At 41.8% G+C, this 27,590-nt stretch overlaps 1 protein-coding gene and 1 long non-coding RNA gene across 5 annotated transcripts in view; one reads left to right on the top strand and one right to left on the bottom strand.

Annotated features, from left to right (window-relative positions):
• The first annotated feature begins 3,672 nt into the window (after window positions 1-3,672).
• Window positions 3,673-27,590, top strand: part of SLC38A4 (solute carrier family 38 member 4) — a 64,862-nt gene continuing 40,944 nt past the window's right edge. For 2 of the 3 annotated variants that reach the window (XM_043494251.1, XM_043494241.1), the window contains exon 1: window positions 3,807-3,958. The gene's annotated coding sequence lies outside the window, so the exon portion shown is untranslated. Of the gene's footprint in view, window positions 3,959-27,590 lie in introns of all 3 variants that reach the window. The other variant, XM_038387635.2, reaches the window with a different exon arrangement.
• Window positions 10,644-27,590, bottom strand: part of LOC122456172 — a 48,102-nt gene continuing 31,155 nt past the window's right edge. The window contains exons 5-8 of one of the 2 annotated variants that reach the window (XR_006274875.1): window positions 24,246-24,307; window positions 21,459-21,613; window positions 20,957-21,004; window positions 10,644-11,376 (exon numbers count right to left, since the gene is read on the bottom strand). This is a non-coding gene — a long non-coding RNA (uncharacterized LOC122456172). Of the gene's footprint in view, window positions 11,377-20,956; window positions 21,005-21,458; window positions 21,614-24,245; window positions 24,311-27,590 lie in introns of both variants that reach the window. The other variant, XR_006274873.1, reaches the window with a different exon arrangement.

Consider the following 27,590-nt stretch of genomic DNA (forward strand, 5'->3'; position numbering starts at 1 on the left):
GATGAGTACCAGTTCTGTTCATTCTCGCTGAAGAACCTGACATTGGCCACTGACAGAACAGGATACTGGGCTAGATGGACCATTGGTCTGACCTAGTATGGCTGTTCTTATAACAGATCTTCTTATTCCAGAACAAGACTTTGGAAAAAACAGTGGAGAGACTGTCTTCCAAGGAATTCATCTCAGGTTTTACACTAAACTCATAGCATGCTGGGACAGAAGGATGTGAGTTTACTTAGTGCTGTGTCAATACTCATACAATGCAAAAACGGTGAGTAAAATGCCTAGTTATGTACCTCACTGATGAATCTGAGTGTCTTGATTTAAGAAGCTCCCCTGTAACATAACAGCATCAGAACTTGCTTTAAAGCACAGCTCTTCTCTACAAACTGACTACAAACGTCTTATCCTACTATTCACAGAGAATTTGTTCACTTTGTGTATTCAGAGTTACATCTACTCATTTTACTGACAAAAATATGTGTTATTGCTTTTCATTCTTGTTAGTACTGCAGAGCAACTCAGTCAGATGGAGTCTATTTTGGCATGAGCCACAAAGAAAACAGCTTGACTTTCAGATCCCAGGGTGAGTTTTCAGGGCTAGCAGTCAGGAAAACTGTGTTTTTATTTGTAAACTGAGAAAAGATTAGTAAGTAAGTCACTGAAAGAAAATAACTATGGAACCCTGCTATGCCATTTTATGGTCACTTTCTGGATGAGAAGCAATCCTTTATGTAATTTATTTTGCGTTATAAAAGTTTTATAGTTTGGTTCAGCCAAGAAAACATTTCATTTCAATCAGGGTTATGGATGTAACTGAACTGTGCGATGTTATTACTTTATTGAAAAATATATTGTAATTATTGTACTGATGATATATATAAAGGTTAATTTAGTGGTGAGGAAAATGGTAAGAATAAATGAAAAAAATTACTTAAAATGCTTCCAGTACCTTAAGTAATCAAATTTTAATTAATTAACTTTATCTTGGATTACCATTTGGAAACTGACTATCTCAATAAGCTGGTTGGTGCAGGGACTGCCATATTCTGTGTTTGTGCAACACCTAGCATCATGGGGTCCCAATCTGGTTGGCCATTAGCTACCTCAACATGAATATTAAATAAAAATAATATACCTCACTTTGAGGCTTATATAATATATGCATCATCAGTGCTTAGGAATCTTAGAAATACCTACTGTAGGAAAGAGAGCTCACTCTCTTAATATTTTGCAATCAAAAGAAATACAAAAAATACAATAACAATGATTACTTTTGTGGGTGTATGAATTAAAATAAAGAAGAATCTGTCATGTATACCAAAAATCTAAAATAACAGGTAGCTATCATAGTAATGGTGAAAAAGTTAATACTGCTTTGAACTACATCATGTGTGAAATTTAATTTTAATTTACGTAGAGGTACACCATTACAAAGTATTTAGACAACATGTTATAGTTATCTGAAGAATTTCCCTTGAAAAAGTTGAATCCTAAGGTGGTGAATTCTTTTTCAGAAAGTAAATTGGAATTGAGTTTTTGAGAAAAAAACGTGCATAAAACTATAAAAGAATAACCTTATTAAGTTAGATCAAATGATCTGTGGAATAGATTGTTTCTGTCATGGTAATGCAGGTGGAGGAAAAGGAGAGAGGAAATATATTGTTGTGAGGAGAGAGGATATTAAGGCAAAGGGATGTGACTTTTCAAGGACTGGAACTATTCAATTAATATCTACAACAATACATACTAAGTTGTTAAAATGGATCTTAACGGCTCATTATTTAGGTTTAACTTTTTGAGGTAGGATGTGGGGGAGCTACTTTTAAAAACACTTAGTGTTGAAAGAAATACTTCATTGACTTTATAGCAAAAAAGGGCAAGCTATGTCATGGAGATTGGATTTAAGTATCCCCCTGTATTGTCTGAATTCAATCAAAAGAGCCTGCTCTGCTGTTTATGTATAACAACCAAAATGAAACTCAGGGCTGGATTTAGGGGCAGGTGACCCAAGCATTAACCTTGGGTGCTGGGCTTGGCGGGCACCAGGGCCAGAGTGCTGTTTTTGTTGTTAGTGACAACAGGGTGTTTTGACTGTTTGAAGTAAAATGTTTCAGATATTCCATATGTGGATTTATTTATCACTAATCTCCTACCTTTGTAGAATCTCGTGGAACCTTCCAGACTTTCCTTGACCCTTCTAGAATGTTATCTCGTGGATATATAAGATGCGGGGCATCACCAGTCAGTCAGTGAGCTATAAGAACGAAGTGAGAGCCCAGCTGTGATATTGTGAACCTTTTTTTATTGTGTAATTGTGAAAGTGTACTTGTGTTTTAAGACTAATAAAGGACATATTTAATGAGATACCAGAGATATCTATGTAACTGCTATCTACACAACATATAAAAAAAATACTGTTACTTCTTTTGCCATGCTTAACACATAATGTTTGATGACTTTCTAAGACTATAGAACATAGACTTTTGCTCTCCCTCATATTGCCTGTCCCCCTCCCCTCCCATAGAAAATAAAAGATGCCCTGAAGCAGATTTTCCTGAAGATAAGGAATGGACATGTAAGGAAAGTGCTGGAGGGGGTAGGCACCGAAGATGACCCTCACCTGGGGCACCATTTGGTTTAGGGCCGGCCCTGATGAAACTTACTAGAACAATTGTGAAACTGACTAATCAGTTCCATTGTTTAAACAGAATGAAAAGTTTAACCTAACAATATAAACCCTGAAAAGTACATTAGATTTATAAAAATTATTTCAGTTTCAATAATCTCAGGGGGCCCTTCCCAGCAATACATTGTCAAGAGTTAAGGGCCTGGTGTCCTCATATTGGGGCCATGCTCTGTATCAACCTATTTAATTTACACTGAGTCCAATTAGCATGCAAGGGAAAATAAAAACAGAGGCACCAGCTCAAAGAATGGCAGTGGCAAACTGTCTAAGGGAATGGTCAGCTCATCTGAAATAGCAAAATAGTTATGTTATATTAATAATATGTAAATACTTAATATACTTCTTATTAATGAGATCACCATACTCCAAGGGAGAATATGTAGATCAATGAGTTGTGGTCCTATATTAAACAATTTGTTACTCTGCCCACAGCTAAAATATGCTATATACCAAACTGTGCTGTCACAGGAATATCAAAAAACAAAGGGGACCAAATTCAAGCAGACACAACTCTCGCTGGGTTATTTGGCAACTAGTAGTTTTCTTTCAAAAACAGATAAATTTAATGGCATTATGACTCAACAGAGGGATGGTCAAAAATTTGTACATGGGATCAGTTTTAAAGGATTCTTTTAAATGTCTCTAATGATAAATAATACAGCCGTTGGATATATATAGATTGCAACTCAGGCTTTGCAACTTACACATTTCTGTTCCAACTTCTACTGGACAAAAATTATGATGAAGTATTGAAAATGTGGTTAAATACACCCTACTCAACATCATTTGCTTTCTTTTGTAAGCCCTGTACAGACAACACAGTGCATTACGCAAAATAAATACATTAAAACACAACTCCCTAAAAACTGTATATTAAATTATAACAGAATAACATCACTTGGAATAGAGTCAATTCTATTCTGTTTAGAAAATAATTGTGCCACTTTTCTTCATAGCCACGCTCCCTCTTGTCTCTTTCACACGCAGAACAGCTGAACACGTCCACCTGGGAGGATGCTTTTTGTTTACATCTCAGGTTGCTAGCTTACTACCATTGGTGGTTTTTCTGAAAGGGAGGGGTCCGGATGAAATGAGAGGCTGCAGGCTGGGGATGCTGCCCCCTATCACATGATGGAAATTTCCACTCTTTAGAAAGCAGGAAAGAAAAGAAAAGAAAGAGAGGGTCTCAATCCACACTTTCTAACACTCCTCGTAGGGTCATGCCATTTTCACATGTGCTTCATCCTAAAAGAATTTGCCAAAAGCAAGGTGGGTAATTCTAGCTCTTTGAATACAATTCTACGTGATTTCTAAAGACCGAGAAAGCTTGTTAAATACGAATGTAGCTATTTATACATATGGATCTACAGGTATCTCTTACTCACATCCTTGTGTGGGTACAGTCTACGTTTATGCTTGGCAGAGCGGCTGTTTTTAACATGTTGGGCTTCACTATTTCAAATGAGCCCGCTTTGAGTGGATTGAAGTGTAATGACCGTATTAACTGTGGGCATGCAGCACAGCACAAACTACCGAGGATGACTGGGGATGGCTTTTATTGTATGTGTGGGCGTTTGCACTGGAACCGTGACCCCCGGTCTTGGAATTGCAAACGAAATCCAGCGAGTTGTGTCTTACTCGTGGTTTCATTGTGCTTCTTTGTGGTTGCGTGCATAGCGAAAGCACTCTACTAGTGTGGGAGGGAAGTTACCCATGTGGGGAAGGGCTGCAGAGTGCACGGAGGGCGTCGCGCAGCTGCTGGGGGCTGGCGGAGAGGGTTTGCTAGGAAGGGTGGCAGAATGTCTGAAGCGTGCGTTTTGCAAAGTGAGATGCGGGAGACGGGGAATGGGGGGGGGCTGCACAGTGCAATACGGAATTAGGGTGCGGGTTGCACCCCACAGAAAGGGTGGCAGGCATTCACTGGGAGACGGTTGCACAGGAGCGGATTGCGGGGGGGGGGGGGGAGAGTGGCCCTGTACCGGGACTGTGCTAGCGTGTGTGTTACAAGGGGTTAGTGAACTTGTGGAGGGGCACTAATTCAGAGTGCCCGAGAGAGAGGGGACAGGGGAGGAAGGAGACCGTGCTGCGAGGGGGGGGGGGGGAAATGCGAGTTGCTAGATCGGAAGGAAGGAGTGTAGACGTTTTCATGCAGCCTGGACTAGAAGAGAGAACCCCTGCCACGTTCAGCGTTGAAAACAGAGACGTCGCCCTACCACCGGAGCAGCTGCTGTGCCAGTGCCAGGGAGGAAGGGAGGGACCCCGCCTGTCCGAGCTCTTGGGGACGCCCGTGACCAGGTGTGGACCGTGTCCACGCCGAGCAGCTCCCCGGCTGAAGCCAGGGGCACCGGCGCGAGCCCCGCGTGGCACCAGCCGCTTGCGAGTCCCGTGGCGTGTGCCCCGGGGGCGCCGCGCTCCTCCCGCAGCCGCAAACGCGGCGCCACGAGCGGCGCCGCCGTGCGGGGGGGGGGGGGGGAGGTAGCGTCTGTAGCTAGGCGGCGCCAGGCGGGGGCGGCTGTTCCACGCACCCCCCGCAGGGGTCTCGGTGCCCCGGCTGCCCCACGCACGCGCGCTTCGGTGGCGAGCTTCCGTGCAAGCGGCAGCCGCCGGGTCTCCTGGCCGCTGGGCTGCCTCGGGCGCTGGCCTCACTGGCAGCCAGCGCCACCTGTCACCGGCCCAGCGGGGGCCCGCGGCAGCTGGGCAGGGGGCGGTAACGGGAGCCGGGGCTCGCCGCCCAGCGCCTGCGCGCCGCTCCCCTCGGCGGCCGCTCTAGAGGGCGGGGCGGGGCGGGGCGGGGCGGAAGCTCCGCGGGCCCGGCGGGGGGGAGCTTTCCATTGTCTGCTCCGGGCGCAGCGGGGAGCTAGGCGGAGACAAGGCGGGAGGCGAGAGCCGCTGTTGTCCACACGAGCGGTGAGGGGGAGCGAGCCGCTTCGGAGCGCCGCGGAGCGCTTCTTGCAGGGCAGGCCTAGCCCGGGGGAGTCCAGGGACAGCCCCGGCGCGGGGGGGTCAGTGTCGAAGGGATGCTCCGGGCCATGAGGAGAGGGGCCTTGGCGGCTCTAAGCACTTGTGGCCCTTACGCAGGCCCTGGCGTTTCATCCAGGGCGGGGGGGGCGATCCTGGTGCTCTGCCCACATCTCCGGCTGAGTAATCGCACTGGACAGTGTGGTACCCTTGCAGTTTCCAGGGGTAAAGACCCTTCAGCCCCATCCCTGCACTTTTGTGTTTCACCCTGCCAGCAAAATACTTGCGCTCCGGGAATTATGGCTTATTACAACACTGTAACCCACTAAGCTTTTTTTTTGGCTTATGACTTGCAGGGGTGTTAATGGGCCACTCTACCTTGAATGGTCCCTTACAACAGCAGTTCTCAACCAGGGGACCGAGGCCCTTTGGGCCGGAGGTGCAAGCAAGTTTCAGGGGTCCACCAAAATAAACTGGAGAGCAGGGCCAGCGTTAAGATTCACTGGGGCCCAGGGCAGAAAGCCAAATCCCAAGCCCTGCTGCCGGGAGCTGAAACTGAAGCCAGAGCAATTTAGCTTCATGGGGGCCCCTGTGGTGTGGGTCTCTGGGCAGTTGCTCTGCTTGCTACTTCCTAATGCCAGTCCTGTATTTTAGTCTCCTGAAAAACAGTTCTTGTGGCACAGGTGGGCCATGGAATTTTTATAGCATGGGGGGGGGAAATCAAGGAAAAAGGTTGAGAATCCCTGCCTTACAATTGTGCAAACTACTTATGCTAAACTATCTGTTCCACCATGGATTTAGCTGTGGCGCTCTGAGTCTTTCCCAGACCTGAAGAAGAACTCTGTGTAAGCTTGAAAGCATCTCTTTCTTTCCAAAAGACGTTGGTCCAGTCAAAGATATTACCTCACCCTAATCTCTAAAGTCTCTCTAATATTCTGGGACCAATACGGCTACAACTACACTGCACATAACAACATATTTGGCACTTTATTTTTCTAAAGCAGCATCCAAACTAGTTAACTAGTGCTCAAAACAGGGCTGCGAAGAGGAGTTTTAATCTCCATTTTACACCTCAAGCAATCAGGACACCAGGAGTTTAACTGATTTAGCCAAGGTTGAACAGCAAATGGGGATTATAATGCAGGAGCAAAATGTGGGAAGCAACATGTGACAAAGGCCCAAAGTGAGGGACATAAAAGAATTATTTGTGCAAGAAACTTAAAATGCTGTAGGAGTCCTTCCTTTACTCAGCTTCACTCTCATGATTCTTTATTTCAAAAAGTTACGGAGTAGCAGCCGTGTTAGTCTGTATTCGCAAAAAAGAAAAGGAGTACTTGTGGCACCTTAGAGACTAATAAATACATTAGAGCTCAAATAAATTTGTTAGTCTCTAAGGTGCCACAAGTACTCCTTTTCTTTATTTCAAAAGTAAATAATGTTCAACAAGAAAAGTCAGAAAACACCAAATTTGTAGGAAGGAAGATAGCAGTGGAACTGAAACGTATGATAATTGAGATGCATGTACTAGCTCGACCATGTGTCTTAATCAAGTGATTTCTGTGTATAATTTGTAAAATTCTTTGGGGAAGAAAGGTGTCATCTGATGATAAAGGAGAAACTGAAAGTCAATCCTTTTCTTTCTCTGTTAAAATTGCTGGGACATTGACTCTGTGCCTCAGTCACCAAAACTCAGCTTACTTGGCTGAACATTCACAATGCTGTAGTGTATTGGTAAGCGCTCCCTGGACCCCATGATTCAGGAATTATAAAAGTCCTCCTGAGACATGACAGGGCATTTTAGGGTGATGATATGTACAGTAGTCTCCCAACTATCCAAATAGCATGGGGGAACATGGGGTTTTTTCAGCTATTCAGGAGTTCAGATAATTAAGAAGGCAGGAGTGGCAGCTCAAGGGACACACTTGGCAGCTCTGCTGTCATGGCCCCGCTCCCTCACTCCTCTGACAGCAGGGCTGTAGCGACCTCCTTCATAGTGCTCCTGCCCTCTCGATTACTGTAAGTGGAGGGGAAGGCTGCAGTCCTGGCAAGGTAAAGCAGAGCCCCTCAGCCAGGACTTTGCTCTCTGCTCCACCAGGATCTCAGCCTTCCCTGCACCTTGCACCTGCAGCAGCTTAGGGAGCCAGGACTCTGCTGCAGGAGCCATTCAACAGCAAGGTGGCCTCCTGCTTGGCTGGGGGTCTCTGCTCTATTATCCAAACCTCTACATTATATGAATCCATGTTGGGGGACAAGAAAAGGATTTGGATAATGTAGAGCAGGGGGTGGGTAAACTTTTTGGCCTGAGGGCCACATCAATGTGCAAAACTGTACAGAGGGCCAGGGAGGGAAGGCTGTGCCCCCAAACATCCTGGCCCCTGCCCCCTATCTGCTCCTACCTACTTCCCACCCCCTGACTTCCCCCCTCAGAACTCCCAACCCATCCACCCCCCCCGCTCCTTGTCCCCTGACCACTCCCTTCCAGCACCCCCCACCCCTAATTGCACCCCCCAGGATCCAACTCCCATCTAATCCCCCCGTACCCTGACTGCCCCGACCCCTATCCGCATCCCCGCCCCCTGACAGGCCCCCCCGGGTCTCCCACCCCATCCAACCCCCCTTCTCCCTGTCCCCAGACTGCTCCCCCGACCTCTATCCACACTCCCGCCCCCTGACAGGCCCCCTGGGACTCCACCCCCTATCCAATCCCCCCCGCTCCCTGTCCCCAGACTGCCCTGACCCCTATCCACTCCCCACCCCGATAGGCCCCTCGGACTCCCACACCTATCCAACCCCTGACCGACCGCCCCCCCGACCCAGAACCTCTGTCCCATCCAACCGCCCCCTCTCCCTGTCCCCTGACTGCTCCCTGGGACCCCCTATCCGCCCCCCCCCCGCCCCTTACCATGCCGCTCAGAGCGGCAGGAGCTCGCAGCCCCGCTGCCCAGAGGGAGCCAGCTGCACTGCCCGTGCAGCGGCATGACTGCGGGGGAGGGAGGACAGTGGGAGTGGGGGAGGGGCTGGAGGCTAGCCTCCCCAGTCAGGAGCTCAGGGGCCGGGCAGGACAGTCCTGCGGACCGTACTTTGCCCACCTCTGATGTAGAGGTTTGGATAATAGGATTTCAGAAAATCGGGAGTAAGGTGTACTGCCGAATGCAGGTGACCATTAATTGGTATTGCTTTAAAAATAAGTGGAATAACACTAACCTGTGAATGGTGTGACTGTAGTCACTTAGAAAAGAAAGAAAAATCTTTTCATTCACTATTGAGGAGGAGGGTACAATTGAAAAGTTAGAGCATGAAAAGTTAATGTTTCCATAGAGTCTCTAAGGTGCCACAAGTACTCCTTTTCTTTTTATAGTAACACTAATTTATCCACAGTGTACATATATGTATATATATATTTTACTACTAGTTTAGGTCACTAACATTCTTATTTGTACTATAGAGGCCCCAATCTAGATTAGGCCCTATTGTGCTGAATAATCAGTAAGACCAAAATGCTGGTGTGGGGAACATAGTAGTAGTGGAGTTTAATCCTGACTAGCTGACAGAATGCTGAACATGAGTTGCCCTAGTCTGATTGACTGGTCTTTACTGGTCAGCATCACGTTAATTGATTCAACTTTCCACAATCATGTTTGGACATGATAACCTTTTGTAGTTTCGACAGGCCTTTATGGCCTGTACACGTTGGTTTTAAAATCGGTTCAGCTAAACCTATTTTAAAACCAATTAGATGAAAACCCATTATTAAATGATTTAAGGTAGTTATATACTGAATAGGTTTTGAGTCTATGAGACTATTCAAGGGTGGCAGAATTGGGCCCTAAGTGAATCAGTGTGTTGAACAATCCATAAGGCAATTTGATTGTGCTTTTGGGAAAGATACTAGCATTATTCAAGTTCCTCCTGGACATAGTTTAGCTTCACTCCTGTAAAGACTTATGCATGGGTCCTATAAAGTTCATTTAATTACACTGAGGTCAGTGGGACTATTCACATGCATACAAGTCTTTGCAGGATCGAGGCCTTGGTCAGAAATCATTAACATTGCATTTGGTGGTAAAGAAGAATTCTTGCACTAGAGCAAACTTGTAACAGAAGCATTTCTTTAAAAAGAAAAAAGATATTTCCTTGACTAGAATTTCACTTTGTTCTTGCATGTTAAAAAATTCATAATTGTAGAGTCAGAAACAAATATTTATCAAAGGACAAATTATAACATCAATAAGATGAAAATAAGATTTAATTGTTTATGAATTTATATGGAGACAAGCAGAATTTGGCTTTGCACTGGAGGAGAAATGCCATCTCCTTTCTGTGACAATGAAAGAGATGTATGTACAAAGACCTGCGTACAAACTATATTTCAGCCATTTGACAACAGTGTCATTTTGAGCTTAAACGATCTCAGTTAACATGTATATCTCAATAATAAGAACAGGGTTTCTAAGGATAGAAGCAACTGAGAATATTTTTTATTATTGTGACTGTTATTTTACTTCCCTCAGCACTAACAAAGGCAGAGTTCCTAAGTAGTAATTTATTTTGACTGAGTCTATTTCAAACAAGTCTACCTATCAAGCCTAATGAGGAAGATCCTGTTTCATCTAAGTATATTCACAGCCTTTTAGGATTACCAGAAATTCCCGGTTAATAAGGATCCGTTTGTTAATTATTATTATTACACAGCTCTCTGAACACTTGTTTTACCTGCAAGTATACAGTTTGTCATATTTATTTATTTGTATGCAGTTTTATGGTGTTTCCTAGGTATTTCTGTAGTTTGATGCGAAGCTGCCTGATTTTTATGTTTCTTCTCGGGAGAGAACAGAAATATGCCCATAATTTTAAATTTATAATTTTGCTGATGTAACTGTTTTTGTAATATATCACAGGATTTTTCTCTATTCACGCATGAGAAAGATATTTATTTTATAAGAAAAGGAGTACTTGTGGCACCTTAGAGACTACTCTGAAACCTATATTTATTTTATGTAATAATTACAGCACATCATTTGAAATATTAAAATTAAGTGGGTCAACCTGGAACACTTCAGTAATGTAAATCTGTTGGATATTTGGTATATTAATTGATATTAAACAAACATTTAAGAGAAATTTCAAATATTGAAGACACCTGAATATTTTTTACCAGGTGAAACTCTTTGTTTCTATACTTGTTGTACTGAAGAACGTTTAATTAATTCACTTCATTATGTATCTATTTTTATCTTTATTTTGTTTCTAAATTTTAGGGGGTTACATTCTTCATGTAACTTATTCTATCCTGTTTTGGGAGTTTGGGGATAGGTTTAAGATGAGAATACTTATAGTGTAAACTCTGCCTCATCAGAGTTCTCATCCACCTGTGACACTGGGGTTTCCCATGCTTATTCTATATTACTTTAACATTTTTGTGTACAATAGCTCTTCTGGGCTGGCTTAAGATTTAATGGCTACCATCTCACACCACTGGGTTTATTGTAGGGGATATGTCACTCTGTTCATATAGGTGGATCTCATTTTTGGTCTGCTATTGGTAACTGAATGGGCAGAGGTACCACTTTTGTTGTAGTTAGCACATCTCCATAAATTAGAAGTTAAGGTTTATTTTGCTCTTGAGGGTAGAGGATCTATTTCTTTGGTCTTCATCACTGTCTCCATCTTTGACCATGGCCAGTTCATCTAACTCCTCAATGTCCTTTAGGAGCATTTAGCATACCCATCTGTAAAATAAGTTATAAAACTACCAGCTTCACATGAGCTGCTTTATTAATTCATGTCTGTAAAAGCATTGTAAGAGTCTTCTTGCATGAAAGGCACTAGTGAGGTGTAAAACTATTATCAAGTATTATTGTTGATGTGGACTACTGCACTTACTGCTGGAGCTTAACTAATAATGAATAGTGATGATTATGCTTTTTAGATATTTTAGAGCTCTAGCAGAGATGTGATTCTGTGGCTGACACATAATGGGGATGCTAAGATTTGATTGGTTTGTGGTAATTCTGCAGAGGATATTTGTTCAGATTTAGAAAACATAGAATATTAGGGTTGGAAGAGACCTCAGGAGGTCATCTAGTACACCCCCTGCTCAAAGAAGGACCAACCCCAACTAAATCATCCCAGTCAAGACTTTGTCAAGCCGGGCCTTAAAAATTTCTGAGGATGGAGATTCCATCACCTCCCTAGGTAACCCATTCCAGTGCTTCACCACCCTCCTAGTGAAATAGTTTTTCCTAATATTCAACCTAGACCTCCCCCACTGCAATGTCAGACCATTGCTCCCTGTTCTGTCATCTCCCACCACTGTGAACAGCCTAGCTTCATCCTCTTTGAAACCCCCCTTCAGGAAGTTGAAGGCTGCTATCAAATCCCCCCTCACTCTTCTCTTCTGTAGACTAAATAAGTCCAGTTCCCTCAGCCTCTCTTCATAAGTCATATGCCCCAGCCTCCTAATCATTTCCATTGCCCTCCGTGGACTGTCTCCAATTTGTCCACATCCTTTCTGTAGTGGGGGACCAAAACTGGACGCAGTGTTCCAGATGTGGCCTCACCAGTGCCCAATAGAAGGGAATAATCATTTCCCTCGTTCTGCTGGCAATCCTCCTACTAATGCAGCCCAATATGCCGTTAGCCTTCTTAGCAACAAGGCCACACTGTTGACTCATATCCAGTTTCTCATCCATTGTAATCCCCAGTTTCTGCTGAACTGCCGCTTAGCTAGTTGGTCCCCGGCCTGTAGCAGTGCATGTGATTCTTCCATCCTAAGTGCAGGAACTTGTCCTTGTTGAACCACATCAGATTTCTTTTGGCCCAGTCCTCCAATTTGTGTAGATCACTCTGGACCCTATCTCTACCCTCCAGCATATCTACCTCTCCCCCCAGTTTAGTGTCATCTGCAAACTTGCTGAGGGTGCAATCCATCCCATCATCCAGATCATTAATGAAGATGTTGAACAAAACCAGCCCCAAGACAGACCCCTAGGGCACTCCGCTTGATACCAGCTGCCATCGAGCTGTTGATTACTACCCATTGAGTCCAACGATCTCACCAGCTTTCTATCCACCTTATAGTCTATTCATCCAATTCATACTTTTTTAACTTGCTGGGAAGAATACGGTGGGAGACCGTATCAGAAGCTTTGCGAAAGTCAAGATATATCACATCCACCACTTTCCCCTATCCACAGTGCCAGGTATGTCATCATAGAAGGCAAGCGGGTTGGTCAGGCATGGTGAATCCATGTTTACAGTTCCCGATTACCTTCCTTTCCTCCAGGGGCTTCAAAATGAATTCCTTGAGGACCTGTTCCATGGTTTTTCCAGGGACTGAGGTGAGGCTGACCGGTTTGTCGTTTCCCAGATTCTCCTTCCCTTTTTTAATGATGGGCACTATATTTGCCTTTTTCCAATCATCCGAGACCTCCCTCTATTGCCAAAAGTTTTCAAAGATAATGGCCAATGGTTCTGCAGTCACATCAGCCAACTCCCTCAGCACCCTAGGGTGCATTAGATCCGGACCCATGGACTTGTGCACGTCCAGCTTTTCTAAATAATCCTTAACCTGTTCTTTCACCACTGAGGGCTGCTAACCTCCTCCCCATACTGTGCTGCCCAGTGCAGCAGTCTGGGAGCTGACCTTGTCTGTGAAGATCGAGGCAAAAAAAAATCATTGAGTACTTCAGTTTTTTCCACATCATCTGTCACTAGGTTGCCTCCCCCATTCACTAAGGGTCCCACACTTTCCCTGACCTCCTTCTTGTCACTAACATAGCTGTAGAAACCCTTGTTACCCTTCACTACCCTTGCTAGTTGCAACTCCAATTGTGGCTTTGGCCTTCCTGATTATACCCCTGTATGCTCGAGCAATATTTTTATACTTCTCCCTTGTCATCTGTCCAAGTTTCCACTTCTTGTAAGCTTCCTTTTAGTGTTTAAACTCACTGAAGATTCCTCCATTAAGCCAAGCTGGTCGCCTGCCATATTTGCTATTCTTTCTGCATATCAGGATGGTTTGTGCCTGCACCCTCAATAAGGCTTCTTTAAAATACAGCCAGCTCTCCTCGACTCCTTTCCCCCTCATATTAGCCTCCCAGGGGATCCTGCCCATCAGTTCCCTGAGGGAGTCAAAGTCTTCTTTTCTGAAGTCCAGGGTCCGTATTCTGCTGCTCTCCTTTCTTCTTTTTGTCAGGATCCTGAACTCGACCATCTCATGATCACTGCTGCCCAGGTTGCCACCCACTTCTACTTCCCCTACCAATTCTTCCCTGTTTGTGAGCTGCACATCAAGAGGTGCACGGCCCCTAGTTGGTTCCTCCAGCACTTGCATCAGGAAGTTGTCCCCAACACTCTCCAAAAACTTCCTGGATTGCCTGTACACTTCTGTATTGCTCTCCCAGCAGATGTCATGGGGATTGAAGTCCCCCATAAGAACCAGGGCATGTGATCTGGAAACTTCTGTTAGTTGTCCAAAGAAAGCCTCGTCTATCTCATCCTCCTGGTCAGGTGGTCTATAGCAGATGCCCACCATGACATTACCCTTGTTGCTCTATATTTCTATAGAAAGTAAACTGGCAGTCCTACTCCGGTGAACCCCAGTGAGCAGCATATCCTGTACACAGCTTAATGTAGAACTAGTATTTTGAAGAAGACTGACCAGTATAATCTTTCACCCTTCTTTAAATACAGCAGAGATTTAAAAAAATGCAGTTGCCAATGGCAATTCAAATAATTGCTTAGATAATCAGTGCAAGAAGGTTCAAAGTGGAAGGTATGTACCAATATGCAGTGTCAGCATTTCCTTTGGCAGTCTTATTTAGCAATATGAGAGCATGTAGGGCTACCCATTTCCCAGAAAAGATCAGACTATGATTGGACTGTCATGTTTTTTAACAAACAAAAAATCTCTCACTAATATTTCTTCACTTTATGTGTACACATACATCCATATTATACATGGCCACCCCACTTCCATGGTTGGACCAGAACAAACTGAGGGCTTCCTTCTCAATTCTACAGAAAATTCCTCCATGGAGCTGTTTGGGCTGAAGGTATGTTGATGGCTTGGCAGCAAGGATGTAGTTCGGTTGGATGAGGCTTGGGTACCAGTTTAGCCAAACCAGGAACATGATCAAGAATAATCATTAGGCATAACTGGAAAACAGCAGTATGAATGATTTCATGTCTATGAACAAGCAGTTTGCCAAGGATTTTAGATTTTTTGACATACAAGATTGGCCCTATAGTATGATAAAGTTTGGACCTCATAGATTAAAGTGAGGAAATTAGATTCACCTGGGAAGCGATTTAAGCCTAGTAGATTGAGAGAAAGTATGCATACCCCTAAACAAAAAGGAAGAAACCCACTGCCTGGTTAAAGGGCAAGGTAGAAGAGATTTTTCATTTACACAAAAATGGAAACCCAGCCCAATCAAGACAATTAAAAGGAGCATACAGTATGCCAGGTAAAATGCATGATGAAAATTAGTAGCAGTAAGAGGGAAAATGAACAGCAAGTAGTCAAACGCTTTGTCTACACTAGCAATTTTGTCGACGATACTTTTGTTGGTCAAGGGTGTGAACCAATACAACCCTTACTGACTTAAGTTTCACTGACAAAAGTGCTGGTGTGGACAGTGCTATGTCGGCAGGAGAGGCTCTCCTGCTGAAACAGCTAACGCTGCTTGTTGGGGGTGGTTTAATTATGCCGGCAGGAGAGCTCTCTCCCACCTGCGAAGAGCGGCTACATGGGAGACCTTACAGCAGCACAGCTATAGCGATACAGCTATGCCGCTCTAAGGTCCATAGTATAGACATAGCCAAAGACTTAAAAGTAAACCATACATTCTGATAGCCCCAGTTCTGAAAAAACATAACGTGCTTAACTTTACTCCTAAGAGTAGTTCCACTGAAGTCATTTTCCCTCATGGAAGTTAATGGGACTTCTCACATATGTAAGTCTTTGCAGAATCTTGGGATATCCAGAAGGAGGAAGATTGCAAGAGAAATAGTGGGTCTTCTGGACTGTCAGGGAGCAAAGGAAGCCATTAAGGATATGACATTTCTGAGATGCTAAATAATTTATCTGCAGCAGTTTTTACCTCAGAGGATATTGGGTAAATATCCAAGTCTACTTTTTTCCTGACAATAAAGTTGAAGCACTGTCAATCAAAACCAAAGATGCAAGAACAGATACATTAAATAGCAACTAGTTGTGTTGTACTTTATAGCAATATATTTTAAAAACACAATTTGAAATTGTTAGATGTTTGTCTGAATGTATTTCTTCAGAAAGGTTCCACTGTATCTTAGAAGCAGCATATCTGCTATGTGATGCAGGGGTTGCTATGGTAAGTTCACATATCTTATTTAATACTGTACCAGAGTAAATAGACATTGTAACAATCTCTGTTAATGCTGCTATTAGTAAGGCAATGTCAGCATTTTTCTCATAAATACTTGTTTTCATGCTGAAACTTGGCCTAAAAGGTCTAAGCTAAAGGAGAAAAAAGAAGGCTTTTCAAAACCAGACCAACAGATTTCTTACTTTTTTTGAATGTGTTTTATATGTATAATATGGATGTATGTGTAGATATAAAGTTTAGTATATATAAGATATAAATATTAGTGAGAGATTTTTTGTTTTTTAAAAAAGATTAGAAGTGTATTGTGTCAATCCTACTTTTCGAAATCCTCTCACTCCAAAATGGCTTCTTTTTTTTGTTTGTTTACTTCACTGAAATGTGTAGCCTATTAATACAAGATGTTGTTTATAATCTTTTGTATTTAGGAAAACTTTTATTATTTGAGGCTCAGTTTTCATTTATACTAAGGCCCTTTACACTGCCTTGGCAGCGTAAGAAGCCCCCTCAAATGGGTGTAACTTACATCATACTCAATTTACAGCCTCTTTGTTCTGCCAGAGAAGCTAAAGGGACATTTGTGTAAATGAGAATCAGACTTTCAACTACATAATGACTCAGTTTAGCTAAATGGCACTAGAATTTAACTTACAGACATGACAGTCCGTTGTTTTAGAACAATTATTTGATCTGTATTCCAGGATAACATAAAATATAGCAGGGCATTGATAAGAGTAAATCTTTTATAAATCTTTTTATTTTTCTAATCTTTAGCTCTGGAAAAAAGTAAATAACTTTCTACCCTTAGCACTTGGTGAGATCTCACATTGTGTTTGGTATGTCTCTATCAGTGTTCGCACATTAGTTTGTAAGTAGAGCTGATTGAAATTTTTCCATCAACTTTTTTGCAGGGGACAGAAAATCAGGTTTTCAACTAACTGAAAATTTTTGTGGAAGTGTCTTTTCCTCAAAAAAAATCCCCCATTGGACAATCAGAAACTGCAACAACAAAAAACAATAATAATTAAACAAAACCATCGAAAAGCCCCAAAACAATTGATTTTCAACTTAAAATCTTCATCTTTCAAGTTTTGGGGGTTTTTGAGTAAAAGTCAACATTTTCCATGGAAAACCTCTCACCTGCTATTTTCCACCAGCTCTTTTTGTAAGACCTAATTGTACCTTATTCTTGTATGTGTAATACTGGGACTTGCATATGAGCTAATGTGTAGCACTTGTAGAGTCCATACGTTTGATTGGAACTATTCCTGCTCCTATTTGTTAGAGTGAATGGAGTTCTCAGGACCAGATTGTTTCTCCTGCCTGAACATGTGAGGTTGAGCAAACACATCCTTCCCAGCAGCCAGGAGAAAAGGGAAGGGAGATATAAATAAAAACCTCCAACCTGTCTGCACTTCATTAACCGGCAAAGAAGGAGAAAAGCTATTTTTCTGGCTATTCAGTGCCGCAGCCAGAAAGAGAGGAAATAAGGCATCAGATTCGGCCCAGTCTTATGCCATATGCCATTCCCCTCTGTTTTTTCCACCAAATGCATCCAATGAAGTGAGCTGTAGCTCACGAAAGCTTATGCTCTAAAAAATGTGTTAGTCTCTAAGGTGCCACAAGTACTCCTTTTCTTTTTGCGAATACAGACTAACACGGCTGCTACTCTGAAACCATACAGAAGTTAGATTTGCTTAAAGTATAAATCAAGGCCCATGATGAAAAATGGAATTGTTGGAAGCCTCTAGAAAAATTGTTGTGATATCCTGGCATTGCAATATTTGTTTTGATATGTTATAATATCAGGACATCACGCCTCCATTATTTGATCAGCCTCTGGAATGCCATTTGATATAATGGATGTCCCATGCTACAAGGTTAAACATCATTGGGCTGTAGAAAGATGACAGAATGTATTGAATAGAATGTTGCTCCTGGGGGAGTTCAGCGCCACCGCACATGCGCAGAATTCATGTCCCCCGCAGATTTCTTTGCTTCCCCACAGAAAAATGACTTTCTGACAGGGAAGCAAAGGGAAGTTGCAAGAGCAGTCACACACCACTCGCTAGCTGCACAGATACATCGTTTCAGGCACCCCGAGCAGCCAGTGGAGAGGTAAATCAACGCAGGGCTGGGGACACTCCAGCCAGTGTCTTCTACCCTGAGCCAGGATCAGCTGCTAGTCCCGGCTCAGCTGAAGAGGAGGATGCAGGAGAGGATGGAACTTCCTCTTCCCCTGCAAGGATTGGCTGGGGCTGTGTCAGACCCATCCCCAGAAACCTCTCCCAGCTGCAGGAAGCTCAGCATCCTCCCCAGCTTTCTGCCCCCATCGCTCCTCAGCTGCAGGGGGAGGGGTCACTGTACAGGGAGCTGCTCTCCCATCTGCCCAACCCCATGCATCTAGACTTCCCATTCCTAGACACCCCCGCCAAGCCTCACCCCATACACCCAGAACCCCCCTAGCCCTCCATACCCAAACCCCACCTCATTGAACCTCAGCCCTGCATCTGGGGCCCCCTGCACTCAGGCCTCCTGACCCCCACTCCTGCACCCAGACCATGCCCCACTGAGCTCCCTGCACTCAAACCCCCACCCCCTGCACCATCCTAAGCCCCCACATCCAAACTCCCATGCCACTTATCCCAATTAGCTGCACCCAGACCCCCACACCCAGACTCCTCTGCTGAGCCCCAACCATTTTCACCTGCCCCAGCTCCTGGAACCCCCCCCAAACAAACCTTTGTGCATCCACATCCCCCCACACCTAGACCCCCCCCGAGCTGCCGGCACCCAGATTATCCCACACAGAATCCTCTCATCCCACACCTGGATTCCCCCACTCTGAGCCCCTCCACACTTGGATCCTGCGTAGTTGAGCCTGCCTGCCCCACACCTGATGCACCTGGCACAGAGGGGCATGGCCCCAGAGTGTTTCTGGGGCAGGCCTTGTGCTGTGTCAGCCTCACCACTGAGTCCATGTCCTGGGGATGAGGGTGGGGAAGCTCCAGGATGATCTCCCACCTTCATGTAGTCAGTAGCCTGTGCTACCCACTGCCATGCTGAAGCCTCTATATTTATTTATTGACAAATAAAACTTGCAGAATTTTAAAATATTGTGCACAGAATTTTTATTTTTTTGGCGCATAATGCTCTCAGGAGTAGAATGTGCCCTGCAGCTCCATGCTTTATGGCAATGGGATTCTTTCATACTGTTTTCAAATGCAGTGCAGTTTCTGAGAATTCATCATTCAGGGACCAAGAGCTGCAGCCATATAGAAATAATAGAATATACTTCCTAAATAAATAAATATGTATAAAATATAGAAAAGAATAGATTCTATGTTTTGTTGTGCAACTGATCCATCAACGAAGAGCGATTTTTACTCAGTAGACAGTACACTCTTCAAAAAGGACATCACAGTGAAGGTATGGGTAATTAGCCTTTTTTTGCCTAACATTCTCTATATTTACATTTTCATCAGGAGTCAGTTTTAGGGTTATTTGTATAGTCAGTAACATTCAACAATGTCATTCTAAAACAGGAGAATGTGTCTCTCTCTTTCACTCATATATAATAATTGTGCAGCTCTGTGGCATTAGCATCTGAGTTCTGTGACAACTTTGAACAAAATAAAAGAGTCTCCATTCAAGAAAATTGGTCTGAATTAATAGCATGAAATCCTGGAATTGAAATCAATGGGAGTTTTGCAATTTACTTTAGTTGGACCAGGATTTTGCCCATAACCTTCAGACATTCCGGAATGGTTAATCAAAGATATGTGTAAATAAACATTCTATGCACTCTGCTCTAAAGGTTGTCATATGAGGGGTTGGGGTCTGCCCAGCTCTCAGACAGACCGAGTTCCATTATGCAAGGGTCTTCAACTGACTATTTTGGCAGTTTTAGAGCGAGAAATCCCAAATAGCATCAGCGGGGCAACCCAGCAAGTCTTGATCATTGTGACAGGGCATAGATAATTCCTCATGTAAGTGGATCCTAGAACATTGAAGTCTTTAAAGGTAATAAGTACTCAGAAACAGGCAGACAAAAGCGCAGAGCATGAAACATCAGGGTAATGTGCTCACAGCAACCCCACCACCTCCGCTTTAGGAGACAAGCAATTACATACTGCAACAGCTGAAGCCTCCCTGTTTTCCTTAAGGGCAACCCCAACTAGAGTGCATTCCCTTTTAAGTGACAAAGGCATGGATCTCTCTGACAGGCCTACAGAACATATAACAACAAGTCATGGCCTCTGTCAGGGAGTCTGGCTGTATGTACAACTGAATATGACTCATTGGCTGCAGACCATATTGCCAAAGTGGACACACACCTCAAACAAGTGCAACCTTCACCCACTCTGTTTAATGCTTTTCTCACCAACAAACATTGTTTTCATATTATCCAGCTTTAGTTTTATCTACTTTACACTGATGCATTTCTTTACCTCATTAGGCACAAGACAGCAGGTACACCACTAAATTCGTACAAGTACATTCAACGGGGGTTTAGCAAGAATGCAACCTTGTGAGACTGCACATGTGAGAACCTGCAGGGAGGAAGAACAATCACTCAACACAATTATCTAGGTTCTCTCATTCCTATGTGCTGAATTCTTACAGCAAAGGTCAGAGGGACATTCATTTAATAAACAAAACCTACCGAGTCTGTTGGATTTTGTATATGCTTTAACATTCCCAGAGTTATAGCTTTAAATGTGATTTTTCCCAGCATGCACTATTCTACAATACAACAATTTATGCCCCTACCAGATCAAAGAGCTCACCTATACATGGGCAGGGAGGGAAGTGAGGTAAGCACTATTCTTTTTAGCTGATGCAGTGATTTTGCCATTTAAAAAAAAATGTTTCTATGCACCAATTAAAGTAATAAGAGTTTGCAAAGTGGTGCCGTATACTGGGAAAAGTAACCATTTACCTGATCCTCTCTAGGCTAGCTCCATGTGTCAGCCAAACTGCATGGCACCTAAAACAAAAAAACTGTCATTTTAAATTCATTCACCTGCTGAAGGCCTCACCTACCTTTGCTATTTGGTGCGTTCAACACGTATATTTTTTACAGTTAACTACTTTTTTAAAATATGCATTGCAGGTTATCTTTATAGCTGAAATTCAACTCATAATTTGCCTAGCAATACCTGTGTTTTTCAATGTCTGATGTCATGGGCATATATTACATTTTTGAGGAACAATGGACTGAGTTTAAGATTGTCTTAACTACAAATTTCCTTGTTCTCATTTTGTGAAAGACTTGGCATTCCATAAATACAGTTGTTACTTTGGAAGAGTTGCAGTTAGTTTTCTCTTTTTTTTTTTATAGATACTTTATAAATTGGTTCTAGAAATATCTGCTCCTCTATTACATCAATAGAGCTGTAGAATGTAGATCTTGAAAGCCATTCCACATCCACACCTGCTACCTTCAATTAGCTGGAAGAAGAAGATTCTCTTTCAATTTTGCTGGGCCACAATGATTTGCAGACTGGTTTGTGTTCCATGTGCAGATGTTCAAGACATGAGGATATAGCCTGTAGCATTTACTCCATTTTTCTGGTTACACAAGCAACTTCGATGCCTTATGGAATTATACTTTTCTCTATGGAATCAAATATTTTTCTTTCTGATCTGTGCTCCAGTTCTTGGGAAAATTTATCGTTCCTAGGAGCATTTGTTTATTAAACTGTTTTTACCCTGACAGGTTGTGATATTAAACATTACAAATATTTATGTTTAATATTAAACATTAAAAATTATGTCATTCTGTTTATCATTTTGGATTTATTCCACCTCAATTTTGACATGATTTTAGTTGCTATAGAGAACAACTATATCCAGAAACCAGTGATTTATTTCTTTAGGACCAAATTATAATAACCCTAGTCACATTGAAACCACTTGGAATCACTTGTAGTAATTTGCTATTGAATGGATAACCCTTTGAGTAAGTTACTGTTCAGTGTGGAAAGGGCATCATTTGATCCTTAATATCTGGAAAGCCAGCTTTCAAGTAGAGTAAAACATTAGACTCTAACTTTAGCTGCTTATGAGGTATCAGATGCTAAAATCACATCAGAAAGAAAGGGCGTGAAGTTTGGAAAGCAAGAGAGTAATCAGCATTGATATTTTAAAGTAAGTTGTCTAATGATAAAAAAAGCTCTTATGTAGGAAGTAAGTATCATTATACATATTTTATATATAAGGATTGGAAAGGTATACTTCATATTCCATTGAAAAGCTTTGCAATCAGTAGTGTCCAAAATTTGCTTTTAGTCTTGATGGTTCCTGCGATGATGCTCTTTCTTAAAACTATCACTAATAGTCTTGTTTCTTGATACTCTCTTAACAAAAAGAGTAGAGATGATCCAAGGTTTTCAAAATATTGATTGGAAAAAAAGGAAATTTTTTTTTTCTACCAGCAGTAATAAATAGCAAGTTCTGAACTTTGGACTGGTGCTAAGTTACAGAACACTTTCAGTCTTACCGTACTTCATGCGTTCTGCTTTTTCCTTTTTCTTCTATAATTTTTTAGAGGACAAAATAAAAGTTGCGTATTTCAGAAATGAATGCAAACTGAATTGTAGAGAAGGCAAGGAGTCATGTGATAAGCTAACAAGAGATAGAAAATTCCACTGTAAGTAAGGGTATATCTGCACAGGGATAAAAGACCCACAGCACAGCCACGACTGGTCCAGGTCAGGTGACTCTGACTCATGGGACTAGAAGCAGCTGCGTAGACATTTAGGCTCGAGCCCGAGCTCTGGGACCTCCACCCTTGCACGGTCCCAGAGCTCAGGCTTCAGCCCAACCCTAAATGTCTACATTGTGATTTTTCACAGTCAGGAAATGAATTTTTATTTCACAAGCCCACTATGTAGCTTCCCTAGTCTAAGGTAATATTTCTTACCGCTTTTAAAAAAAATTCGTGTGATGATCTGACTAATGTAATAATAGCAAGGAGCAAAACCGCTACCCACTGTAGGACCATACATTTCTTGTGAGAGAGAAAGAGTAAATATTAGGGCCCAATCTTGTCAGCTTCAGGCAAAATAGCAGTGTAGCCTGAATAAGAAATTCAGGATTGGGCTCATGGTTTTACTTTGCAATTTACTGCCTAAGTACATTGATACAGGCACCAAGAAACAAAGCAAAGGAGATAATGAAATAATTACTACTTGATTTTCAGTAGAGTGACACAGAAATGCCTTTTCTCTCCAGTGCTAGATCATTTTCTGTTTTTAGTTTATATTTGAAAACACTATTTCATGTGTGCAGAGTGTTTTGTTGTTGGGGCATTTAGTATCATTGAACTAGGGCCTTACTGAAGACAGTGGAGTTACTCATATGCATAAATGCTACTTGCATGACTAAGGGCTTGTAGGATCTGGATATTAGCTTGTAGTTATGTCTTTATCTAGCAAACAAGGATAATTAAGGAAAAGAAGACTAATGCTACAGCTCCTATGAAAGCACATCATAGGTGCTATGTTCTGTTAGCATTAACATTAACTTTCATGGTTTCTGGCTTTCAGAGATGGAATTGCTGCAGAAGGCGTAAATTTATCCTAAGGAGATGAGGAGTGCTTTGGTGTTTTAGGATTAACTTCTCCAGCAAATTAAGGATAATACTGGCAGATTGAAAGGTGTCCCATCCTGACATTGGCTTGAGAATGGCTAAAACAGAGCTCAGAAAGGACATGTAAAGTGACTGGTTCAGGAGACAGAAACTTTCACCTATAAGTCACTGCATTGAATCTAGCTCAGGGCAGTAATGACTGAAAGTCACTATTACCACCTGGTGGCTGTTCAGTAGCTTATGTGAAATGATTTGATGGCTAGTCCAAGTACCTACATCATAAAATTCCATGCCATTGTAGACACCTGTTTGTAGACTCATCTAAACTCAAGCCACAGGGGAGTAGAGACAAGAAATACATCCTGGGTTCTGGGCATGGGTTGGATTGAGGAGACCACAAAATTCTCCTTACACACCAATTTCTCCTTCCCTCCTAACAGATCAATGAATCTACACTAACAAACTCATTGCCATTAAACCAAAGATTGATAACTAGAGTCCAAATACATTAATACAATTGAAAACAGAAATTTGACTGAGCAATACAACCATACCATGCACCTCCACAAGAGCTTGCATTCCTTCCATGTTTTATTTAAATGGGAATATATAATGTAAAATGTAGTTCACTTACCTTGTAGTGCTTCTTGCAATAAAAAACAGATTTATCTTCTGAGTCTTCTTGTTTTGTCAATCCTGCTGGAATGGATACAAAAACAGATCTCAATGCAGTGCATCAACATGTTTAAATAGTGCCTTTCAGAAAGGATTCAGGAGCAAATATGTACAGTTGCACTCGGCAACTGCTCTTGCAGAGTTCAAGTTAAACAAATATCTATTGCAAGGTATATCTCGTAATGAGGTTGTTCTCTCACATTTTTTCAAGGGTCATGGTCGTAACCTGTGAATTGTGTTTTTCAGATTTGTGAAATTGCTAATTAACATTTTTACAAAACTACACAATATTATAATGAAAACATAACGTAAAAGCATGTGGTACAAAAAAGTGAGAGTTCATTTACAGCTGAAATTGTTGGCTTCCTGATTTTACATTTAAACTGTACAGTCAAATTGAAGAAGTAACAACATGTATATTATATTGAATAAATTATAGCTGGCTTTAAGAAAATAGGCATTTTAAATTAATGAGGACATTTTGCACAGTCAGATGAAATGACAGTTATTAAACAAAAATACTGAGGTATATTCAGTTAATAAACACGCAGTAGAACTACTACTCGCCTGTGTGAAGTCACTCAGATGCACAAGTGTTTGCAGGATTGAGGCCCTAATGTTTGATGTGATGCTCTTGATGCATTCTCTAGAATGTCGACACAGCCAGTTGACTCAGGAACAATGATTACTAATGGGATTTGATAAAAAAATATACACTAACTGCATATTAAAAGTTACTAACTTGTATTTTATTAATACTGACAAAAAGATACTAACAGGTTTTCTCATTAGGTGCCATTTCTACCAATATGAATTTTTTTTTAAATAATCAATTTCAGACAGATTAAAAATTCAGACCATTAGGATCTGTATTTCTTTTCTGTGTTTGTGAATATTTTTCTAACCTTTTTGTCAGGAAAGGTCTTTCAGACTGAATCATCATTAGCATACAGTACACTTCGTGATTTGCAGTAGCATGCTCCAAATCTAAGTGAAATGTGTGTCTTTATTTGACCTATTTTTAAGTGGCCAGTCTATGTTAAGAACATAGGACCATAAGAATGGCCATTCTGGGTCAGACCAATGGTCCATCTATCCCAGTATCCTGTCTTTCAAGAATGGCCAATGCCAGATGCTTCAAAGGGAATGAACAAAACAGGGAAATTATCAGGTGATCCGTCCCCTGTCATCCAGTCCCAGCATCTGGCAGTCAAATTGTGAGGTATGATTAGACCTTGACAAACAACATCCCTCACCTTCAAAGAAGCCTGATAGTTGGGCAATCAAAAATTCTTTAGGTTTCTCTGGAGCATTTTGCGATAAAGGATCACTTTGCCTTGCCTTGCCTTTAGCATTATTAGTGGGATCAATGGAAGATAAAATATGTGGTCTGACTGGAAATTCAACTTACTAGACAGAGCATCTATGCCAAACCAAAATCCCCATGTAAATTGCCTTTCCAGTGGATGAAAGCCACCAACTAAAGACACTGTCACAAGTGTCAGGAGCAATAACTACCCTGGTTTTTGTTACTAAAAGAACTACGGCTTGACATGCAAACAAAACTAAATTTTTAAAGCTCTGACAAAGAACAAGAACTGAACAGAAACATTTGATAAAGCAAAAAAAAATACTTTTGAGGTGATACCCCAACATCAAAATAAATATGTGCTCCCTCATTACTGCCTATCTGACAGCTTGTTACATTTTTTAAAAGGCCCACCAGTCCATGTTATTCCTAGATTGCAAGAGACTAGAAGAAGAGAAGAGAAAAATAATATAGATGGAAAATCTAAAACATTACAGGTCTAATTTAGATTATTCCCTAACAGCTAGTGATGTTACTTTTTGGATAAGAAAAGATTTGCAAATCTCCAGGAAGTCACAGCATTAACAAAATTCCAAAATCAACTTTCTCTCAAGAGTTCTGGTGAGCAGGGACTTTGTTATTTTAGGATTAGAGAGAGAATGAAAAAACAAATAATGAAGGCCTTTAGATAGCAGTAGGGGCTCACTAATTAAAAATGTGCTTGTTGTGGACAAAGAATGTAATTGCTTAAATGAACCTGTCTTTAATTAATTAGAAAAACAGTCATCTCAGTCACTGTGCCAAAATATTGCAATTAAGTTGAAGAATTTTATTGAATGAACTGATGTCATTGTTTTATAAAATGCTGTTATACTGATCATTATTCTTAATATAATTTCCTGAAACTTTAAAACTTTTATGAGACAAGTGATTTTAATGTTAAAACAGGTTGAGACCACTGATTGATTTAAAAGAACAGTTCGGCTGGACCATGTTTCATTAGGAATTACTGCTACATAATTTTGAATATAATCATATATAAGATAAAATATGTTATGAATTAAGTGCACTTTAGCAATACATAGATCGGTTTAAACTCTCACATTAGCATTTTCTCTATCTCAGACACAAAGGCATTTGAAAATTAGTTTGATCCTATTTACCTAATCCAGATGTAATGAGCTAGATCCTCCAGTCACTAAATCCACGTTGTACTGTTGAAAGTGGACTCAAACTGATCATAAATAGCCAGTAGAGAAGCCCTGCAATGCTGGGAAGTTCCCCAGTAGTGCAAAGCTGGAGAAGGTAGTAGAGCCAGCTGCTATGCCGCCTACTTCTGTACTCCTGGGGTAAGGTCACTGAGGTGGTGTAAGTTAGAGGTGCTTCTGGCTGACACTACACTGTATCCAAGCAGAGCTCAGATGGGGCAGAAACTCCAATATCCAATGCAGATATAGTAATGTTTTTAAAAACTTAAACCATTTGACTCACTATATTAACTACATGTGCAATAAGTAACCACTTCTGCAAGTTGAAATTGAAGCTAGACAAATTTAGGCTGGAAATAAGGCATAAATTGAGAGTAATTAACCACTGCAGCAATTTAGAAGGAGATTCTCTATCACTGTCAATTTTAAAATCAAGATTAGATGTTTTTTCTAAAAGATATACTCTAGGAATTCTTTTGGGGAAGATCTATGGCCTGTGTTGTACAGGAGGTCAGACTCACAATGGTCTTGGAATCTATGAAATCTTTTGTGTCTGTGACAACATCAATAAATAGTTAATCACTTTACTACAAAGCCAGATAAACTTTTTATAGTCATTTTGTAACCAGAGTAATCTGTGGGCATGTGTATAGTATAATCCCATCCTTTACCAAATACTGCATAATTTTATAGATGGTTTAGTATCATTTTACGAAAGGTCTTTGAGATAAAGTGGGATGCAACAGGTTTAAGAACTGATCATTTGAGACTGGGTTTCCACAGTGTG

Source organism: Dermochelys coriacea, chromosome 1, assembly GCF_009764565.3.
Source record: "Dermochelys coriacea isolate rDerCor1 chromosome 1, rDerCor1.pri.v4, whole genome shotgun sequence".
Taxonomy (NCBI): domain Eukaryota; kingdom Metazoa; phylum Chordata; order Testudines; family Dermochelyidae; genus Dermochelys; species Dermochelys coriacea.